The 21,530-nt window shown below is 42.2% G+C and overlaps 1 long non-coding RNA gene across 1 annotated transcript; it reads left to right on the top strand.

Moving 5' to 3' along the window:
- Nucleotides 1–5,164: 5,164 nt before the first annotated feature.
- Nucleotides 5,165–17,063, top strand: LOC116219323. The gene is made up of 2 exons (XR_004163159.1): nt 5,165–5,389; nt 16,653–17,063. It is a non-coding gene; the product is annotated as an uncharacterized LOC116219323 (long non-coding RNA).
- The last annotated feature ends 4,467 nt before the right edge of the window (nt 17,064–21,530 follow it).

The following is a 21,530-nucleotide window of genomic DNA, read 5'->3' as shown; positions in this document are numbered from 1 at the left end:
AACAGGAGAAGCACTCAAAATTTCGTTGTATAAATACAATGACAATAAAGGCTTTTCTATTCTATTCTATTCTATTCAAACATACTTTTGCAAGTCTTCACCACAGTGTGAAAGAACGTCTCGTATGGAAGACGGAAGCTACTCAAACATAGAAGGGAAACTCACATACTTGTCTGAAGAAATACCTAACAAGTAAGGGCAACCCAAGCTGGATTTTAGTTTAAGCTTTGAAACAATTTCAGAACAGGTCTAAATCTTAGTACCATCAATCAGAATCAGAATCAGAATCAGAATAGTATTTATTGCCTACCTGGAATTTGTTCTGATGTATAGGTGCATACAGTAAACATAAAAACATACAAACACAGTAAGTACTACACATAACATAACACATAACATCAAGGCATTCAAAATAACGAGAGCAATGATCAGAGGTCTTTCGCCCTGTGCATTTGTTAATCTCTCGCACATCAGTGGCCAGGGAGCAAGAGTGCCCTTTCTTCACAAATTAACAATGTGGAAGGCTTCCTGCTTGATAAAGGAAAAACATGCTCAGATCCTGTAGATGTTTCCGTTACGCAAACTTTTCCCCCAGACACTTAACAGCCATGACATTTCTGACAAGATGGTCCTAATAAGTGTACACTTTATAATGTTTAATAAGTATACACTTTATAATGTTTAATAAGTGTACACTTTATAATGTTTAATAAGTGTACACTTTATAATGTTTAATAAGTGTACACTTTATAATGTTTAATAAGTATACACTTTATAATGTCTATACACTTTATAATGTCTATACACTTTATAATGTTTTACGAACCCCCGACAGAAACCTGGCTAGTGATTTTAACTTTCACTGCTGAAAGCCTAAAACCAGTCAGCTCATAGTAACAGCACTCTGTCTTCATACCAGTGCCTATAATCGTACAGAAAAAGTGTGGTGAGGCTTTATGTTCCCTTCTCACGGATGTCACTTGAGGTGAAGTAATCTTCAGTGATAGAGATAACATGTGTCAACCAGTATATTTGGAAAAAAATAAACCCCTCCTCCCTCCTGAGATGAGGTTTTGTGAGCCTATGCTGTGTCCTGGCAGATATCTATTGCCCCGTGCCTCCCTGTGTGACTCCATTTGAACGTTGATGCTCAGCCTTGTGTGCTGATGGTACAGTAGTGATTGCACTGATATATGGGGGGCCAGGCCAACCCCCTCGGAATGTGTCTGCTGTAGGAAAAAAAGGAAAACTGGAATGTGGAAATGTAAACACGCTGTTCGAAAAGCTATCATCAGTTGTTGGGAGTCTGGAGTTAACTGGTAACCTTAGCAACATTACTGATTGTGGAGTTAACTGGTAACCATAGCAACATTACTGATTGTGGCGTTAACTGGTAACCTTAGCAACATTACTGATTGTGGAGTTAACTGGTAACCATAGCAACATTACTGATTGTGGAGTTAACTGGTAACCATAGCAACATTACTTAATGTGGAGTTAACTGGTACATCAACATTACGGATTGTGGAGTTAACTGGTAACCATAGCAACATTACTGATTGTGGGGTTAACTGGTAACCAAAGCAACATTACTGATTGTGGAGTTAACTGGTAACCATAGCAACATTACTGATTGTGGAGTTAACTGGTAACCTTAGCAACATTACTTAATGTGGAGTTAACTGGTACATCAACATTACGGATTGTGGAGTTAACTGGTAACCATAGCAACATTACTGATTGTGGGGTTAACTGGTAACCAAAGCAACATTACTGATTGTGGAGTTTAACTGGTAACCTTAGCAACATTACTTAATGTGGAGTTAACTGGTAACCTTAGCAACATTACTGGCTGTGGAGTTAACTGGTAACCATAGCAACATTACTGATTGTGGGGTTAACTGGTACATCAACATTACTGATTGTGGAGTTAACTGGTAACCAAAGCAACATTACTGATTGTGGAGTTAACTGGTAACCTTAGCAACATTACTGATTGTGGAGTTAACTGGTAACCATAGCAACATTACTGATTGTGAAGTTATAGCCTATAACCTAGAAGCAATTGTGGTTGGCACCACACCTGCAATATGAACCAACAAATATATGAAAAAAATATTGGTACCTTTTGAAATATTGAATACATTTCATAAATGCAGATGTATTAAGTCACATTTACTGATTGCCATAGCCTAAGCCTGGACATTCCCATATGAAGTGGTACATCAAATCAAATCAAATCAAATCAAACTTTATTTGTACGGCGCATTTCATACAAGGAAGTAACACAATGCGCCTCACAGTAGGAAAGAAAAGGGGGGGGGGGGGGTTTACAAACACTTGTAAAAAACACACAGATTTTCTAGAGATAAATAAATAAAATAAAATAAACGTACTAACCGCACTGGCACCGTAAAGGACTACTCAGCACGGTCATCGTCAAACTAAGCTGCTGGGGGGTGGGGGGTTACAAACACTTGTAAAGAGACACAGATAAGTAAGTAAATAAATAAATGTTACATTAATGTTAAATAAATACATTTTACAAGTTACAAAACACTTATAAAAAGACACAGATTTTGCCAGAGATAAATGAACAGGAAATGACGCACTAACCGCACTGGCACCATAAAGGACTGCTCAGCACAGTTATCGTCGTACATGAGCATGTCGTACATGAGCATGTACACCCAAAATGAGCCCCAGGGGTTGTCCCATTGTGTGCGTTGATTCCTGTGGAGAGAAATAGTTTCCAGTTCAGGTCAGAAGGTTTATAAATTCATGCATTTATTCCCAGATGGGTGATCTTAGCTGATGATTTGTCTGACACCACCACTACCACCTCAAACACACATGGGAACTCTCTGGTAACTCTCATGATAACTTGGAATAACACACAAACACACACAAACACACACAAACACACACAAACACATGTAGACATGGATGGACACAAACACACACACAAACACACACAAACACACACAAACACACACACAAACACACACAAACACACACAAACACACACACACACACAAACACACACAAACACACACACACAAACACACACAAACACACACAAACACACACACACACACAAACACACACAAACACACACAAACACTATAAATGTTGTTCCAAACGCGTCACAACAAATACCACGTCCTCCGTGGCCCCTGACTCAGTTGAATAGTTTGTTTATGTTTGTGTGTGTTTGCGTCCATTCATGTCTACATGTGTTTGTGTGTGTTTGTGTGTGTTTGTGTGTGTTTGTATGTGTTTGTGTCCATTCATGTCTACATGTGTTTGTGTGTGTTTGTGTGTGTTTGTGTGTGTTTGTGTGTGTTTGTATGTGTTTGTGTCCATTCATGTCTACATGTGTTTGTGTGTGTTTGTGTGTGTTTGTGTGTGTTTGTGTGTGTTTGTCTCTATTCATGTCTACATGTGTTTGAATGTGCAGCACTAGTACTCAGCTGTAATATATTTTTCTGCTTTGCCAATTATTGTTATTATTGGCTGGCAATTATTTCGTTCATGGGACTATTGTTCCTTTATATGATTTTGTTTTCAAGAATGATCTGTCTCCACACATTCCCATACTTCTAATGCCTAAATGTAGTGTCACCGTTAGTCAAGGTCACTCAACCTTCACTCACTCAAGTTTTATTGATAAATTGGGTTGCTCAGTTCAGCATTGTTTTCTTTTTTTTTTTATTTCATAAGCAAACTTAATTTCCTGGATTTCCCCTTCAGTCCAGTAAACAATAGCACAGTGTAACACTAGTGCCTCTTTACAGTGGAAAGCCCTTTAAGATGAATAGATATGTGTCCGTAGTTATATACAGTAGAAAAGTATAGGGGTATCGTGGCACATTTTTGACATGAAAACAAGATACTTATGTCAGCACTTGATTTATTTTGGAAAATGTCTTTTTTCCCTTGTAACGCTGAGCATTAGGGTTTATATCTGGGAGCTCCAGGGATGTATTCTGCTCCACGGACAGATGCAAAATAAACATTTAGAACGTTCTGGATGTATAAGGCCCACCCACTCCTACTAACAAAAGGACATGCTGATTACACGTTCACACAAGGGTTCATGAAAGCTCAGTAGTGTGAGCAAGCCTCCCTCTCCTCCTCAAAACCAGACTGAGAAAAGCAACTGGAGCTTTCGCAGGGATAGTACTAGGAAAGGTACAAGTAAGAAAGACAATATATATATGAAAGGAAAAATGTTGTGATGCAGCTATTGCTTGTGGTGTTGTGTGTGTGTGTGTGTGTGTGTGTGGTGTGGGGGGGGGGGGGGTTACGTATGCATGGTGATTTTCCTTAAAGTGTGAGTGCTCACCTTACAATAAGCATTTCAAACAGAAGAGAGAGATCTCTATGTGAGCTGTGGGGTTAAATAAAGTACTCTGACATAGAATCAGGCCAAATGGGCGTCCCAGAAACCATTTGCCAAGCCCCACAAATTTTCCTGGCTTGGGTTCAGGAAAATTCTGCCTCAAGCTGGAAGGATGGAAAATCTGAGTTCCTTTTGCCTGGATACAATAAAACACACACAAACACTATGCCTGGTGACTCAAAGTCTCCACAGTGTATCTTTCTTACAGCTAATTCCCACAATGCTTTATCTCCCTTATTAATCCTCTTTGCACGTAAAAAAAAAATCACACGTCATTAAAATTCAATGGACTTGGCTTTGTGTACTGATGAAGATCTAACTGTTGGTCTCTTTTTACTGCTTTACTGCCCCTCTCTGAGATTGATGTTTTGAAGAGGGACAACATGACTCTCTCTCTCTCGCTCTCGCTCTCTCGCTCTCTCTCGCTCTCTCTCTCTCTCTCTTTCTTTTAACTGCTCCGGTGATCAGGACCAATGACTCACACTGTGCCTCCCCCACCCACCCCCCACCCCTCAACTCCAGCATGGACTTCAACATAAACACCTCCCCCACTAGCCACCACACTCACACCAAGAGACACTGAGCCCCCCCCCCTCCCCCTCCTCTTCCTCCTTCACCCACCAGATGAAGAGGCAGCCTGAGAGACCGCACCAGAGTGAGGCTGCAAGCCCGGATGGTATGGAGTCCCGAAGGTCTGTGTGAACCAGCTGTGTGGGGGGGCTCTACAGCACTGAAGGTCTGTGTGAACCAGCTGTGTGGGGGGGCTCTACAGCACTGAAGGTCTGTGTGAACCAGCTGTGTGGGGGGGCCTGAGACAGGAGAGGGGAGAGGGTTCCGGTGCGGTGGAAAACATCCTGCCTTGCTACGCTACCAAAGAAGTCGTTTCCATCTGCCCCATGATGATGACTTCAGACTGCTTTCCCCTTTACATCCCCCATCCCAAGTCCTGGAGTAGACTGGTTTTTGGCCCGTCTCAGACCTCAGGTGAGCGAGCGCCTCTCTCAACCCACGTCAGAGTACCTACTGCCCCCCAAGTTGGGATTGAAGATGCCATCATCATTTACCTGCTTCAGCTTCGCCTACTCTCACCTGGACAAAGCAGGCAGCACTGTGAGGAGATCATTGTCTACGATTTCTCCATTGCCTTTAACACGTTCTAGCCTGTCCTGCTGCATAAGAAGTCTCAAAAATATGCAGGTGGAAACCTCCGCGACGTCCTGGACCGTTGACTCACTGATGGGCAGACCACAGTGTGTGTCTGAGCAGGTGGTTAGTAGCGCGGGAGCACTGCAGGGGATGGTAGTCACACACGGCTCTTCTCACCCTGTATACCTCAGACTTAATGTGTGCAGCAAGATGTTGCATATTAGGGCGACAGTGGTACAGGAGGTAAAGAAGTCGTTTAGTAATCAGAAGGTTGCTGGTTCGATTCCCTGTCGAAGTGTCCTTGAGCAAGGCACTGAACTCCTAATTGCTCCTGATGTGCAGTGTGCCATCAGTGTAAATGTAAAAAATGTGTATACATTGTAAGCCGCACATATGTAAGTCGCTTTGGATAAAAGCGTCTGCTAAATTTAAATGTAATGTAAATATCTTTTAGCAGTCTGTTGTGGCAAGTGCCCACCGCAATAACCATCTATAATGACTCCCCTCAGAGAACGCTCTTCTTTTGAGTGGCAATGCCCTATGCACACCTTACATTTCATTTGAAATTTGAAATTTGAAATGTATTGTTTGGAGGATAACCCCTTGAGATGCAGCATCTCGTTTTCGAGGGGGTCCTCATTTGCACAGTCTTGCCATTACATTGTGTTTCATGCTTTTTATTTTGATCTGGTGTAATTGAATCTGGCTCCAGCGTGCGCCCATGGGGAATGGCATGGCGATGGAGTTCTGGTCAAATGGAGTAACAGTCTTCCTTGTTAAAGATTACTTTGAGATTGCTGTGACTCCAGAGATTGCTCTGTACAGTCTTACTTTACAAGCAGACCTGTACAAACATACTTTAGCAGCACCAAAAGCAAATCCAAGGCCATCACATTCTTCCTCTTCAATGCGTGGGAGACGGTGTCAAGCACCTCTCCACCATATTTCCCTTCGTTCCACACCTCACAAAGCTTCTTCTCTGTGATCCAAACATCTCAACTATAATATATTTTCAATCATCATCCACCCAGTATCTGTCTCCTTTGCAAATAGAATTCTTTCCTTTCATTTGGTCAGTCTTGGAAGGCTTGTTCTTCTTTGAAACTCTGCCTAGAAGGCTAGCATTCCAGTCTTTTCACTGCTGTGGACCAGACTGGTGCTTTGTGAGTAGTGGCGGCAGTGGTGGCAGTGGTACAGGAGGTAAATAAGTCGTTTAGTAATCAGAAGGTTGCTCGTTCGTTTCCCTTTCGAAGTGTCCTTGAGCAAGGCACTGAACCCCTAATTGCTCCTGATGTGCAGTGTGCCATCAGTGTAAATGTAAAATGTGTATACATTGTAAGTCGCACATATGTAAGTCGCTTTGGATAACAGCGTCTGCTAAATGACTAAATGTAAATGTGAGTAAAGCTGCCAGCTGAGAACCTGTGAGGCATCTGTTTCTCATACTAGATGTTCAGATGTTTTTTCCCCCTCTTACCTGCATAGTGGTATCCTGGCTAGAGCTACAGCACCAGTCAAAAGTTTGGACACACCTTTAATTTTTTGGAGAAGTGTTTTCTTTACTTTTATTATTTTTTACATTGTAGATTTCTACTGAAGACATTTAAACTACGAAAGAACACATATGGAATGATGTACTAAACAAAAAAAGAAAATAATAAAAGTAAAGAAAACACTTCTCAAAAAATGAGAAGGTGTGTCCAAACTTTTGACTGGTACTGTAGTTTGCATTGTTGTGAGGAGGATGTGCTCCTTTGAACAATTTCAGTTTCTTGCATGAATTATTCAAACTCCTCCCCTCTGGTAGACGCTACAGATCACTGTTCGCCAAAACCTCCAGACACAAAAACAGTTTCTTCCCCCCCGCCGTCTCACTACTGAACAACTAACCCACTGTAGCATATATATTTATATTTATATATTTATCCCTGTACTCTCCACTTCTTCTTTGCACTACTGTTGTGCAACATTTCACAGCTACTGTATATAGCCATTCCGTACATACTTTTTTAAACTCCTTAGTCCATTGCACTGTTGCACTGTTTGTTTGTTTGTATTGTATTGTATTGTATTGTTTTGTATATTTTGTGTAAGCACACTGAGAGTCACTTTACCAAGTCAAATTCCTTGTTTGTGCAAACTTACTTGGCCAATAAAACCTGATTCTGATTCTGAATAAGCCTTAAAGCCCCATTCCGGAAGAATTGTTTTCTACTGAGGTCCCCCCTAAAGTTCCGGAGTGTAGCTGACTTTTACACCCCTGTCGTAAATACAAATCACTTCGAGACCCCCTAATGGACAGGGTACGTGTGTATTTGTTGACAATCTGAAGGATATGGGACCGGCAAAGACAACGGAAGAAGCCAAAAGAAGCATGTCGACTGACAAGGTAGAGAAATACAACAAGATTTTACACAAATATGACTCATCGTAGTTGTATTTATTGTGACATCGGAGATAAACGCGAACATAACTAAAGAATGACAACAAAAAAAGAATGACACATTTGAATCAGCCTATATACATTGTTTTCTAAGCATTTGAATGTGGAGTAGGTGTAATTTAAAATGGCAACATGCTTAATATACATTGGACAGTGTTATTTATTACAAACTAGCTGAGTTAGGTTTTTCAAGGTTGCAAACTTCCGAGGCTTATTTGCGTGAGATTGACAAGACTGATCAAACTTTTTGATGTGAGATGAATTTATTTGGATGCTAGCCTGAGACAGGACACGGCTTTTAAGGTAAAACACAAATGTTTTGATATTGTTTTTAGGGATAGCCTACATTATAGTTTAGTGTGACCGGACATTTTGACAGACAATTTTTAAATGAATAGTTTTTTTTATATAAATCACCAATAGATTGGAGTGGGCCCATGTTCTTAAGGGCTGAATTTGTGAGAAATCGTTGGTGATTGCGTTCACATCAATTCTACAGACATCCTCGGATTTAGATAATTATAATAATAATGAATACGAGAATATTTGTATCATTAACAATTACGTTTCACGTTGCACTAAACTCAATCGCGTGGATATAGCCATAGTGGAATAGACTGGACACATCTACATTCTGTAAAAGTATACAATGTTGCAATGTATGCAAATTCAGGTGTACGAGAACGCGCGTTCAATTTAAGAATCAGTGCACAGCTAAGAACACTTTGGCTGTTTAAGAACTCATTTCCAGGCGTTCATGAATCCGGTTGGTGTTTCGAAGTTCATACGGAAATATTTAAGAAGACACTTAAGAAAATGTTCGAGAATGAGGTCCATTGTTCCTCATCACCATATCCATCAAGTACCTCCACGCATATTGGCAGCCGAACTCTACCCACTCACTTTGTTTCTTTCTTCCCCTCAAAATCTTCACTGGGGGATGCTGCTGTAGTCTCTCCACCCGATCTACCTGTAGTCATACACTTATTGTACCCCACACTCTATGCTAGCATTTTCCTGCGATGATAATTGCCACCAGTCATGTTTTTCTGTTCCTATTCTACTTACCCCTGTAATAGTAATAGTAATACCCACTAAGCTGTTTTGTATGTATTATGTACATTTACCACTTGTTGCCCCCCCCCCCCCATTTTATCTCCACACCCAGCAGATGGGTCCCCCTTATGTGCCGCCGTTCTGCTTAAAGTCTTTTTCTTGCCCCTGTCGCCATTGTGCTTGCTCTAAGGGCATTTCAGGCACTGGGCTCTGTAAAGCACATTGAGACAATTTTATTGTTATGGCGCTATATAAATGAAATTGAATTGGAGGCTGTGGGGTGTGTGTGTGTGAGATAAGCCCAGACAGGCTTTTTGAAGATGTCTCGCCCAGACAGACTTGCTCTCTCCTGCTCTCACTCACTTGCTTCACTCCTCTCATCTCATTGGGTGATTAAAGTATAACAGCTTTAGGTTCCTTCATCTCATTGGGTGATTAAAGTATAACAGCTTTAGGTTCCTTCATCTCATTGGGTGATTAAAGTATAACAGCTTTAGGTTCCAACCACTCTTTCACCTGACTGCTGAATTTTGTCACTAGTAAACATATAGTATATAATAATTAAAATGATTCTGATGTGTATGTTGTATGTGCATGCAAGACATAAATGTAGGGTGACCAGACGTCCTCTTTTACCCGGACATGTCCTCTTTTTGAGACCTAAAAATGCGTCCGGCAGGGATTCCAAAAACGTCCGGGATTTTGCCTCGTCGGATATTTGTGGTTCTCTGGGTCCTTCACAAACTAGTTTTTACGCCCTTACAAGTTTTGGAAGGGGTATCTCCCTTACGTTCCACCTTCTTGCACGAGCTCTGACTGTAGAGAGAACTGTCATTGGTCGACCGCCCTCTCAGTGTTGCCAGTTGCACGATAATTATCCTCCAAAGACGATAATTTTGAGCATTTGGTACAATACTTTGCCATTTCTAATCTGGCAACACTGAGCACCTAGCAGCTTCCACTAGTTGCATCGTTTGCAACAGCACATGACATCTGCATGTGTAAAAGATGTCAAAATTTCGTAGCGGGGGGAGAGGGCGGGGTCATCTGTATGTGCAAAATATGTCAAAACTTCGTTGCGGGGGGAGAGGGTGGGGTCATCTGTATGCTATCCTCTATCACGCCCCCTCCCCCGCGACGAAGTGTCCTCTTTTTCACAAACTCAAATATGGTCACCCTAATAAATGGAATAAACTGCACTTTACAAAGCAGCTTGAAAGTCCATTTAAGGTTTTCTCAGTAAAAATCAGAGGTACACCCATCCATGACATGACATATAACCATGACATAGAGCCTTAAGTGAGCAAAGTTTTTTTGTAATTCTTGGCTAATAGCAAACTATCTTTACCAACGTCAGGTCATTTCAGATTGAAACTGTCCAGCCATCCACACCTGATAGCATCTCGCTAACATCCATCCACACCTGATAGCATCTCACTAACATCCATCCACACACACCTGATAGCATCTCGCTAACATCCATCCATCCACACCTGATAGCATCTCGCTAACATCCATCCACACCTGATAGCATCTCGCTAACATCCATCCATCCACACCTGATAGCATCTCGCTAACATCCATCCACACCTGATAGCATCTCGCTAACATCCATCCATCCACACCTGATAGCATCTCGCTAACATCCATCCATCCACACCTGATAGCATCTCGCTAACATCCATCCATCCATCCACACCTGATAGCATCTCGCTAACATCCATCCATCCACACCTGATAGCATCTCGCTAACATCCATCCATCCATCCACACCTGATAGCATCTCGCTAACATCCATCCATCCATCCACACCTGATAGCATCTCACTAACATCCATCCACAACTGATAGCATCTCGCTAACATCCATCCATCCTTCCATCCACACCTGATAGCATCTCGCTAACATCCATCCACACCTGATAGCATCTCACTAACATCCATCCATCCACACCTGATAGCATCTCACTAACATCCATCCATCCATCCACACCTGATAGCATCACGCTAACATCCATCCACACCTGATAGCATCTCACTAACATCCATCCACACCTGATAGCATCTCACTAACATCCATCCATCCATCCACACCTGATAGCATCACGCTAACATCCATCCACACCTGATAGCATCACGCTAACATCCATCCACACCTGATAGCATCTCACTAACATCCATCCATCCACACCTGATAGCATCTCGCTAACATCCATCCACACCTGATAGCATCTCACTAACATCCATCCATCCATCCACACCTGATAGCATCTCGCTAACATCCATCCATCCATCCACACCTGATAGCATCTCACTAACATCCATCCATCCATCCACACCTGATAGCATCTCACTAACATCCATCCATCCATCCACACCTGATAGCATCTCGCTAACATCCATCCACACCTGATAGCATCTCACTAACATCCATCCATCCATCCACACCTGATAGCATCTCACTAACATCCATCCACACCTGATAGCATCTCGCTAACATCCATCCATCCATCCAGATGCTATCAGGTGTGGATGGACCTGATAGCATCTGGATGGATGGATGGATGTTAATCCATCCATCCATCCACACCTGATAGCATCTCACTAACATCCATCCATCCACACCTGATAGCATCTCACTAACATCCACCCACACCTGATAGCATCTCACTAACATCCATCCATCCACACCTGATAGCATCTCGCTAACATCCATCCACACCTGATAGCATCACGCTAACATCCATCAATCCACACCTGATAGCATCTCGCTAACATCCATCCACACCTGATAGCATCTCACTAACATCCATCCATCCATCCACACCTGATAGCATCTCACTAACATCCATCCACACCTGATAGCATCTCACTAACATCCATCCATCCATCCACACCTGATAGCATCTCACTAACATCCATCCATCCATCCACACCTGATAGCATCTCACTAACATCCATCCATCCACACCTGATAGCATCTCACTAACATCCATCCATCCACACCTGATAGCATCTCGCTAACATCCATCCACACCTGATAGCATCTCACTAACATCCATCCATCCATCCACACCTGATAGCATCTCACTAACATCCATCCACACAGACACACACACACACACACGCACGCACGCACGCACGCACGCACACGCACACACACACACACACACACACACACCACCCCTCTGTCTGCACAGTCTGTCTGTCAGCGCAGGTCTTCTTGTAATTCTAAGAGTATCAGAAAGCACAACAGGAGGCAGAGCCTTCTACTATCCAGCCCCCTCATATGGATTAATCTTCCGGTCTCCATCCAAGAAGCACCCTTTCCATTAAGTCTAAAGACTAAAAACATTCCTCTTTTGTGCATCCTATCGAAACCACTGTTGAGCCTTCTGTGTTCATGGATTTAGTCGTGATTTCCATTTAGTCCTCCACCCTCCACCCACCCTGGACCCGGAGGTTCTAGGCAACTACAGGCCTATCTCAAACCTTGCCTTCCTGTCCAAGGTGTTGGAGAAGGTAGTTGCTTCTCAACTTCAGGACCACCTCAAACCCAACAACTTGTTTGAAAAATTTCAATCAGGATTTCGTTCAGCCCACAGCACTGAAACAGCTTTGCTCAGGGTGACGAAGGACCTGCTGATGACAGCCGATGCAGGATCACCCTCACTCCTCATCCTCCTGGACCTGACTGCTGCATTTGACACAGTGGACCACACTATCCTCCTAGAGCGCCTCCACACCACCATTGGACTATCAGACTCTGCACTCCACCCTCTCACCCTCTGGCTCCACCATGAGAGGAGGCTGTGGGGTGTGTGTGTGTGAGATAAGCCCAGACAGGCTTTTTGAAGATGTCTCGCCCAGACAGACTTGCTCTCTCCTGCTCTCACTCACTTGCTTCACTCCTCTCATCTCATTGGGTGATTAAAGTATAACAGCTTTAGGTTCCTTCATCTCATTGGGTGATTAAAGTATAACAGCTTTAGGTTCCTTCATCTCATTGGGTGATTAAAGTATAACAGCTTTAGGTTCCAACCACTCTTTCACCTGACTGCTGAATTTTGTCACTAGTAAACATATAGTATATAATAATTAAAATGGATTAAATATATATTTATTTCAGACCATTTCAGACTAGAGACATACAATTCATTTTATGCAAAACGATATAGGATCTAAATAATCAGTATAATATGAAAACTATGTACGTATAAAATGTTATATGAAAGGCTAAGTGCTAGCCCTATTCCCCTTAGTTAGTGTGAACAGGTAGATGGTAAAACCTGCTAGGCTCTAGGCCTGCCGCACCTCCACCGGTGCCCTTTGGGCTAGCTGCGGGGTCGTCAGCCGGGGACCACCTTTCACAGATGTTTCACCCCTTATCCCGGAACATCTCCTGGTGGCGGGGCAGTGAACAGGGACGTCTCCCAGTCACCCCCCGCAGCTAGCCTTTCTCAGGAGTTGCTCGCTCCCCATGCCTTGTCACGCCTCCTTAACCAAAGCCAAAAACTTGCCTTCTCTGCTTCCTCAGACAGCTCTCTGGTGGCTTTGTGCAGCTCCTTGCCCCTCAGCCCTAGCTCTTTAAGTAGGCGTTGGTGATGAGTAGAAGTAGATGTGATCAAGTTACATGTTACTTACCAAACGGAGGATGAGGGCATTCTCCTCCTCCTTCTCCTCCTCCTCTATCTCCTCCTCCTCCTCCTCCCCACTCAGCAGCTTTTGGTGTATCCACCCCTTTGTGGTTGAATAGTTCTGAGTAACTCAAAATAGCATGATTTAAAAATGCAACGTCATTTTGTCACACACAGGTTTCAGCTATCCTAGCACATAGCCAGCTACCCTAAGGCCGACCGGCATCAAGGACTGGCAGTTCCGGTTTCTCTGCTACATTAACAGATGAACAAATACAACATCCCAAGATGTTACATCGAGTGCACCTGAGGTTCATGTTCTTGGTGCTGTTCACACCAATTGTGTGCTTTGATATGGTACACTGACTTGACAACATTATTCTAGCTGATAATGTCACCATTCGCCATAGTGTAAAGTTAGTGTTTAGCCAGCCAGATAAGATTAGGTTATAAAATATTTTCATATTTCACAAAACGAATGTAATCTACTTGTGTGTTTCTATCATCATCTATTCATCGTACGCAGAAGGTGCACCCCTGCAGCAGTGGCGGCTCCTGAAATAATTCTCAGGAGGAGCAATTTTTTTGATAATGATGAAGGCGACCCATTCAGTAGGTACATTAAGCAAGACAATGGTATCAATTTGCTGTTAGCTGATTAACTCGTACAGCATTTTGTCCACTAGATGGCAGCACACAACAGAAAGATTTCCCCTCTAGCTACATAGCTAGAGTAGCTAGTTACAGGTGGAAAGCTATGGAAGAAAGTTGCATCCAGGAGCCTTCATAAGCAAAAACGATGTGGTTCCACAATAAATGATCCCACTTATTCATTATTCACATTACTCAAATGTTGTATGATGTAAAATAGCTTAACAGGACACATGATACAGTGGGGAAAAAAAGTATTTGAACCCCTGCCGATTTAGCAAGTTTGACCACTTGCAAAGAAATGTGTGATCTATAATTGTAATAGTAGGTGTATTTTAACAGTGAGAAACTGAATATCAACAAAAAAATCCAGAAAACTGCATTTTATAACATTTATGACTTAATTTGCATTTGATGCAGAAAATAAGTATTTGAACCCCTAGCAAAACATGACTTAGTACTTGGTGGAATAACCCTTGTTGGCAAGCACAGACATCAGACTTTTCTTGTAGTTGGTCACCAGGTTTACACACATCTCAGGAGGGATTTTGGTCCACTCCTCTTTGCAGATCCTCTCCAAATCCTTAAGGTTGCGTTTTCAATGGGAGGGAATGAGGGAATGAGGTTCAAGCCCAATATTCCACGTTACATGGCCCCATCCATAGTCCCCTCGATGCAGTGGAGTCGTCCTGTACCCTTGGCAGAGAAACAGCCCCAAAGCATAATGTTTCCACCTCCATGCTTGACGGTGGGGATGGTGTCATATTCAGCATTCTTCCCCCTCCAAACGCGGCAAGTCGAGTTGATGCCAAAGAGCTTGATTTTGGTCTCATCTGACCACATCCTGTCTCCCAAGTCTGCTTAGAATCATTTAAGTGTTCATTGGCAAACTTCAGACTGCCCTGTACATGTGCTTCCTTGAGCAGGGGGACCTTGCGAGTGCTGCAGTACTTCAAACCATTACGGCGTAGTGTGTTGCCAATGGTTTTCTTGGTGACTGTGGTCCCAGCTGTCTTGAGATCATTCACAAGCTCCCCCTGTGTAGTTCTGGGGTTATTCTGCACCTTTCGGATGATCACCGATACCGCACGAGGGGATATCTTGCATGTAGCCCCAGACCCAGAGCGATGGACAGTTGTTTGGTGTTGCTTCCATTAACGAATAATCGCACCAATAGTTGTCTGCTTCTCACCAAAGCTGCTTGCCGATGGTTTTGTAACCCATTCCAGCCTTGTGCAGGTCTACAATCTTATCTCTGACGTCCTTGGTCAACTCTTTGGTCTTGCCCATGGTGGTGAGGTTGAAGGTGTGAAGTATGATTCTTTGGACAGGTTTCTTTTATACACGTCACCAGTTGAGATCAGGTGTACCTTGTTAGGCCTAATGAGGACTAATCTGTGTGCTTCTTGGGCACATAACTGGTCATTGGGAGCCAGAATTCTTGCTGTTTGCTTGGGGGTTCAAATACTTATTTTCTGCATCAAATACAAATAAAGTCATAAATGTTATAAAATGCAGTTTTCTGGATTTGTTTGTTGATATTCTGTTTCTCACTGTTAAAATACACCTACCATTACAATTATAGATCACACATTTCTTTGCAAGTGGTCAAACTTGCGAAATCGGCAGGGGTTCAAATACTTATTTTCCCCACTGTATATTGTGCCTACTGCAAAAGCATGAAGATTTCTGTGAAATAGTTCTCTCTCTCTTCTCTTATCCCATCCCTGAGGATCTCTCTGCCCAGTTTGAAAAATCTTACAAGCTGGAAGTGATAGCCGGCATGTCAAGGTTCAATCAAGGGCAGGTCTGAACCCCACGTACCTTACTTGAGCGTACAGAGCGTCTCTCCGTATCTGTAGCACCATGCAGGAGGGCAGTGGGGACGGCCCAGTGTTCCGAAAGCCCAATATTCCGAAATCTCAATATTCCCCCTGGCATAATTTAGAAATATTTGAAGTGGCACAAAACACACACAGCATTTAGTTTGCGCAACGGAGCGGAGACGCTCACCGGGCTATCACGCATATCACTTTTCCTAGGCAATATCTGTTAATTTAGCCTACTCTGGTTTTGAATGGGGTACCACGCGTGCGAAGGAAATCACCGGCAGATTGTCGCATGACATTACGCAAGATCTTGTCAAGCACTGACAAAGCATGCATGTTTTGGCTATCATAAAAGTATTTTTTTTTTATCATTGCAATGCAAATGCCATGTGTGTATAATAATATTCTGAATTTGTCACGAATTCCCCTGAATTCTAGTTTTTTTTCATCTGGTTTTGTATCTTATCACCATCTTCTGTCATTTCAGAACCGGTCACTCCCACATGCCTGGCAATCTCCTCATCTCTCTCACCTGGTATTCTCCGCCCATCTCTGCACCTGCAACTCATCTCCTCATTAGTATCCGTGTATTTATACCTGTCCACTCTCACTTGTTCTCTGCCAGATTGTCTTGTGTGTTTTTGCCAAACTATCTCGCGATTGTTAGTTTTCTATAACCTGACTACCCTGTGTTTAGACCGTTGGACTGTATCTTGGATCGAGCCTGCCCTTCGTCGGATTTGTCTGCTGGATTGTTTGATCTCCCGGTTCTGACCGTGCCTGCCTGTCCATCGGATTCTGATTACTCTGCCTGCTCCTTGTTGGATTGTTTGTACACTGGATGGATTTCCTGGTTTTGACCCTGTTTGAAATACGAAGTAAAATAACTTCTGCTACACACTGTGTCTGTTGTCGTGCTTTTGGGTTCCAACTTGTCTGTACCTAAAACAGACAAGACAAGGCAGTACCACCCTGATTCTGCGGCACAGAAAGCCCCAACACCAGCTAACAAAGCTTTTGTAGGCCAAATAGCAAAGTTTACATTGTATTTAGAGAACAATAAATGGTGACACACATTTATAGAGTGTTCCTTTTTTCTGGTATGGCTACTGATGGCACAAATTGTATTTTTGTAATTATTTTGTATTACCTATAGACAATCAGCTTACGTACTTTCCAGTACATTGAATAGTAATAAGAATAATGATCTGTGGCATTTGATAATCTTGCAAAAAGTTTAGCATAGATCCAGTGTGCCACACATCTCACATAAACACATCCCACAGAAAATAAATCTGTCCCGTTAAAAATGTAAAGGTCAGGTATTTCACAGATGTTTTTGTCCAGTGACTTAGAAAAGTATCCTATTTTACCCACAAATTGAACCTGGGTCTTTGTTCGCCAGATATGGCAGCTACCATGTGTCTACCTACTGGAACAGAAGAGGGGTGAAAATAACAATAACACATGTGGTATGTCAATGTTTTCCTTGGTACTCTCATATGTTTTTATGGTGATGACGGTCAATGTTTCTGTCTTTGTCTCCAAAAACCCTCAATGAAAAGTTAGTCTAAATGACAATAACAAAAGAACAACGATGACATTGCAACCATCTTTACAAGAGCACTACACGGGATCAGGTGGAATAAAGATAAGATAATAAAATGAATAAAGGTTAATCAGTTTTCACCACTAAGAACAATCCCTTTCACTAAAAGCATGGTCATTGGAGAGCTGACAGAATATTCAGAAGAAGTTTGCGTTGAACAGTACTGGTAACTAAACTATAACTAATAACTAACTTATTAGCTAATTATGAATGACACACGGTGATCAAGGAAAGGTTTCTAAAACTGTTGATCACACAGCAGGATTGTAAAGCACCACAGAGGGTAAAGGTCGCGACCTGGAGCTACCTGACATTCCTCAACTGCCACTTTCGCCGCCAAACTGATGACTTGCAAACTAACCAATTTTCCTTCACATCTATGAAAAATGTGCCATCTTATTCACATTCATATAGAGCAACTCAGGGTTATCCTATGATAATATATCTGTATCCTGTATTCTTTGACCATGTATTTCTGACATTTTCACAATATTTGGATATATTAATTGTCAATTGCTGTGGTTTAAAATCGGTTGAAACACAATTGAAATCCTTTTGATTTTTGATTATGATTTAAAAGTAGTTTCAGTAATAACCGAGGGTGTTTCCTATCTGGGCACACACAATAGTAAAATATGCTACGAACTTCAATGGAATAACAAAATATTTCACAATATGAAGTTACCTAGGTTAGTTTCTGATCTAAATGGGCCTAAACCGTGACCGAGAGAGACAAAGAAGAGAATGCTGCACTGGACACATCATGTGAGCACCTAGAGACAATCTCAATTGTTATTGGTGCCACACAAATAAAATGGAGGTTTTCAGAGTTCTGACTCCTACCATCACACCTGAGCAGCTATAACATTACCTGACAGACTACCTCATACCATCATTTCCATACTGTTAACCGCGGTTTATAAATTGATTTTGTAAAATTTCTGCAACCTTGCGGTTAACACTTGGGTGCAGTCTTTTTCCGCCTGGAAGATAGTAACACTGCTGGGTAGAATGGGTCTCTCTCCCTCTTTCATACGAATCCCATTAATGTGTCAGGTAAAAAGCTATGAACTATACTTGCTATCTCTAGCTTAGGGAACTATCTTAACATATGTTCTCCCTATGTGTATGTGATTTATGTATATACGTATGTCTGTGAGTTGCACAAGTGCATAAGTGTATAAGCTACTATGGATGACCTACATTTTCCTCAGGATTAATAAAGTATCCATCTATTCCATCTAACAGTTGGTAGTTGCTAGCATGTGTAATATGAAGTGAATATGAACTCATGTTAATATGAAGCTGCTAAGGCACCCAGAGGGTTTGTACTTGTGTTAATTTGAGAAGACGGTAACATCAGCTAGATAACTAGCTATCATGTCATGCAAATGAAACTCAGGTTGGCTGAGCAAGCAAAGTCTAATTTCTCAAAATCGCCAATAAAAGGCAGTCTTGGGTTCAGAGTGGTCACAACCATTAACATTAACCAATGGGACATCAGTGGAGCAAGAGCTTACTCTGATATCAATACAGTGAATGAAGGGGGTGAAGTCCCCCCCCCCCCCCCCCCCCCTCCCCCTCCCCCTTCTCCAACCACTTTAACTCAGTGGTTGCCAGGGGATCTATTAACGATTCTACCACGTCCATAACCATAACACAAACGCTTAATAAATGCGTGGTTTTCACTGTGAGTGGAAATTAGGTGGCCTGTGTGTGTGTATACGTGCGAGGAGAGGGTGTAGCATTCGCACCACAACTAGACGTCATTTAGTGTTACGTGACAGGATGATTGATTACATTGAATAAACTGCGGTTAATACACAGGTGTGGTCTAAACACATGTTTGTTCCATAAAATTACATAAAATACTGTAATGCGGTTTATATACTGTGTGGTTTATAGTTGTGGAAAATATGGTATAAAAGTTGTTTTTTTAACTGATTGGCATGCAGTGAAACACACATACTCTCCCTGTCAAATTACTGGCACTAAATAAAACTGCTTTTCAAGTAATAACTTTGATAGACCGTTATAATTAAGACCATGATGTCAGTTTATACATGTTTTACCCTCAGTTGATGTGAAAGTGAAGAAGATGCAAAGTCCTCCGGTCCTCCCTAAAAATGTAAATGTATCCATTTCCGGTGGCGCTTGTGTAGCGGCCGTGGAGATCTCGTGCAGGAGATAGTTTGGTGATACTATAGCCTGCATGGAGAATACCAAAAAAAATTCCTAGTATCTGTATACATGGCGAAATAAAGTTGAATTGAATTGAATTGAATTGAACATAGAGTCAATTGATTTATCAAACCTGTGTTTTGTCTCCAAGGATTGAGAAACATCCACGAGACAAACCACTTCATCAATGATGTCATCTCGTATTTAATATGTCACCTTACAAACACCTTTCAAGGATAGAATTGGTGATTAGATGGCAGATATAGTATATAAGCTTGAATGTCATAAGTACTTTAGCAAAGAATTAGAATGGGCTGGCTGGAAAGGGTTAACCAGAAATTGTGAGCGGAACCCAGCTGAAAAAGGGGTACCTTTCTGAGGGGGGACGATTTGAGGGGTACCTTTCTGAGGGGGGACGATTCGAGGGGTACCTTTCTGAGGGGGGACGATTTGAGGGGTACCCCTCTGAGGGGGGACGATTTGCCTGTCAGTTTAGTTCATCTCTATTTAAACCCAGGTGTCTCCTGCAGCACATAGTATACAGGCACATGCATTCCCAGGCACGGCTGACTTTTACACAGGCCTTTCACAGCACTGCTGGAACATTCTCATCCCAGAGGTGGCTGTTTTTAAAAACAAGCACGGCCTTTCATGAGACGCACAGTGTGTGTGGGTACTACAAGACAAGGTACTGCCTTTGGGTGTAGCTCAGTACACGAGTGAAGAATGTAATCTCTGATACAGTTCCTCCCCTCTCCCTGCTGTGTGTATGTGTGTGTGGTACATTCCATAGAGAGACGGGGGATGGGAGGCCACAGAAAGGAAAGTTGTGTAAACTGCAGCAAAAGAAAGCTGCCGTGTGAAACTATGGGAGAGACCACTTACTTAAAAAAATACTGCTTCAGAGAACTTTGAAGAATTTTTTGGAATGATATCCTATTTTGTTGTATAACTAAATGTCAGACAAACACTTATATAGAGTGAGCTGTGATAGAAGCAGTTGTCATGCAAAGTAACAGAGCTTTTCCCATTCCATTAACTGTCTGTGTAGGCCCCATTGACTTGCCCCAGTCTCATGATCTCTTCTCTTGCAGCGATGGATGGTACTTCTTTGTTGGTATTTCTGTCCCTGCAATATAACCTCTAAGCACACAATGCACCATGGAGACTTGGAGGAATTTGAAGTTGAACTTCTATTGGCTGTGCAGTCGAGAGGACAAACATGTGCTCAGCCTCTCAGTCATTGCAGTGTTCTCTTAACCACACCCAGTGGAAGATTTTCCATGGCTTTGAAAAAATGCAATCAGTATGTTCTGATTTATGCCACTCCCAACATTTGTGGTATTTCCATATGGATATGCAGAGTACTACTGGAAATTATTCCCATCAAGATAGTTCTGGTGTACTGTGTTGTTAGAAAAAGCTAGTAGTTTTTGGGGTGGCAGAATAGTTTTTAGGTCAACATGGCCTGACTTATGCCACATCTGCCATTTGTGATGTTTCTACATAACATTTGATATAGATATTTTTTTATTCAGGCCACTGATAGAAAATTATCCCAGGAAGGTCATTTCA

This window comes from Clupea harengus, chromosome 3 (assembly GCF_900700415.2).
Source record: "Clupea harengus chromosome 3, Ch_v2.0.2, whole genome shotgun sequence".
Taxonomy (NCBI): domain Eukaryota; kingdom Metazoa; phylum Chordata; class Actinopteri; order Clupeiformes; family Clupeidae; genus Clupea; species Clupea harengus.
Note: the sequence above shows the minus strand (reverse complement) of the source record. Positions and strands in the feature narration are given on the sequence as shown.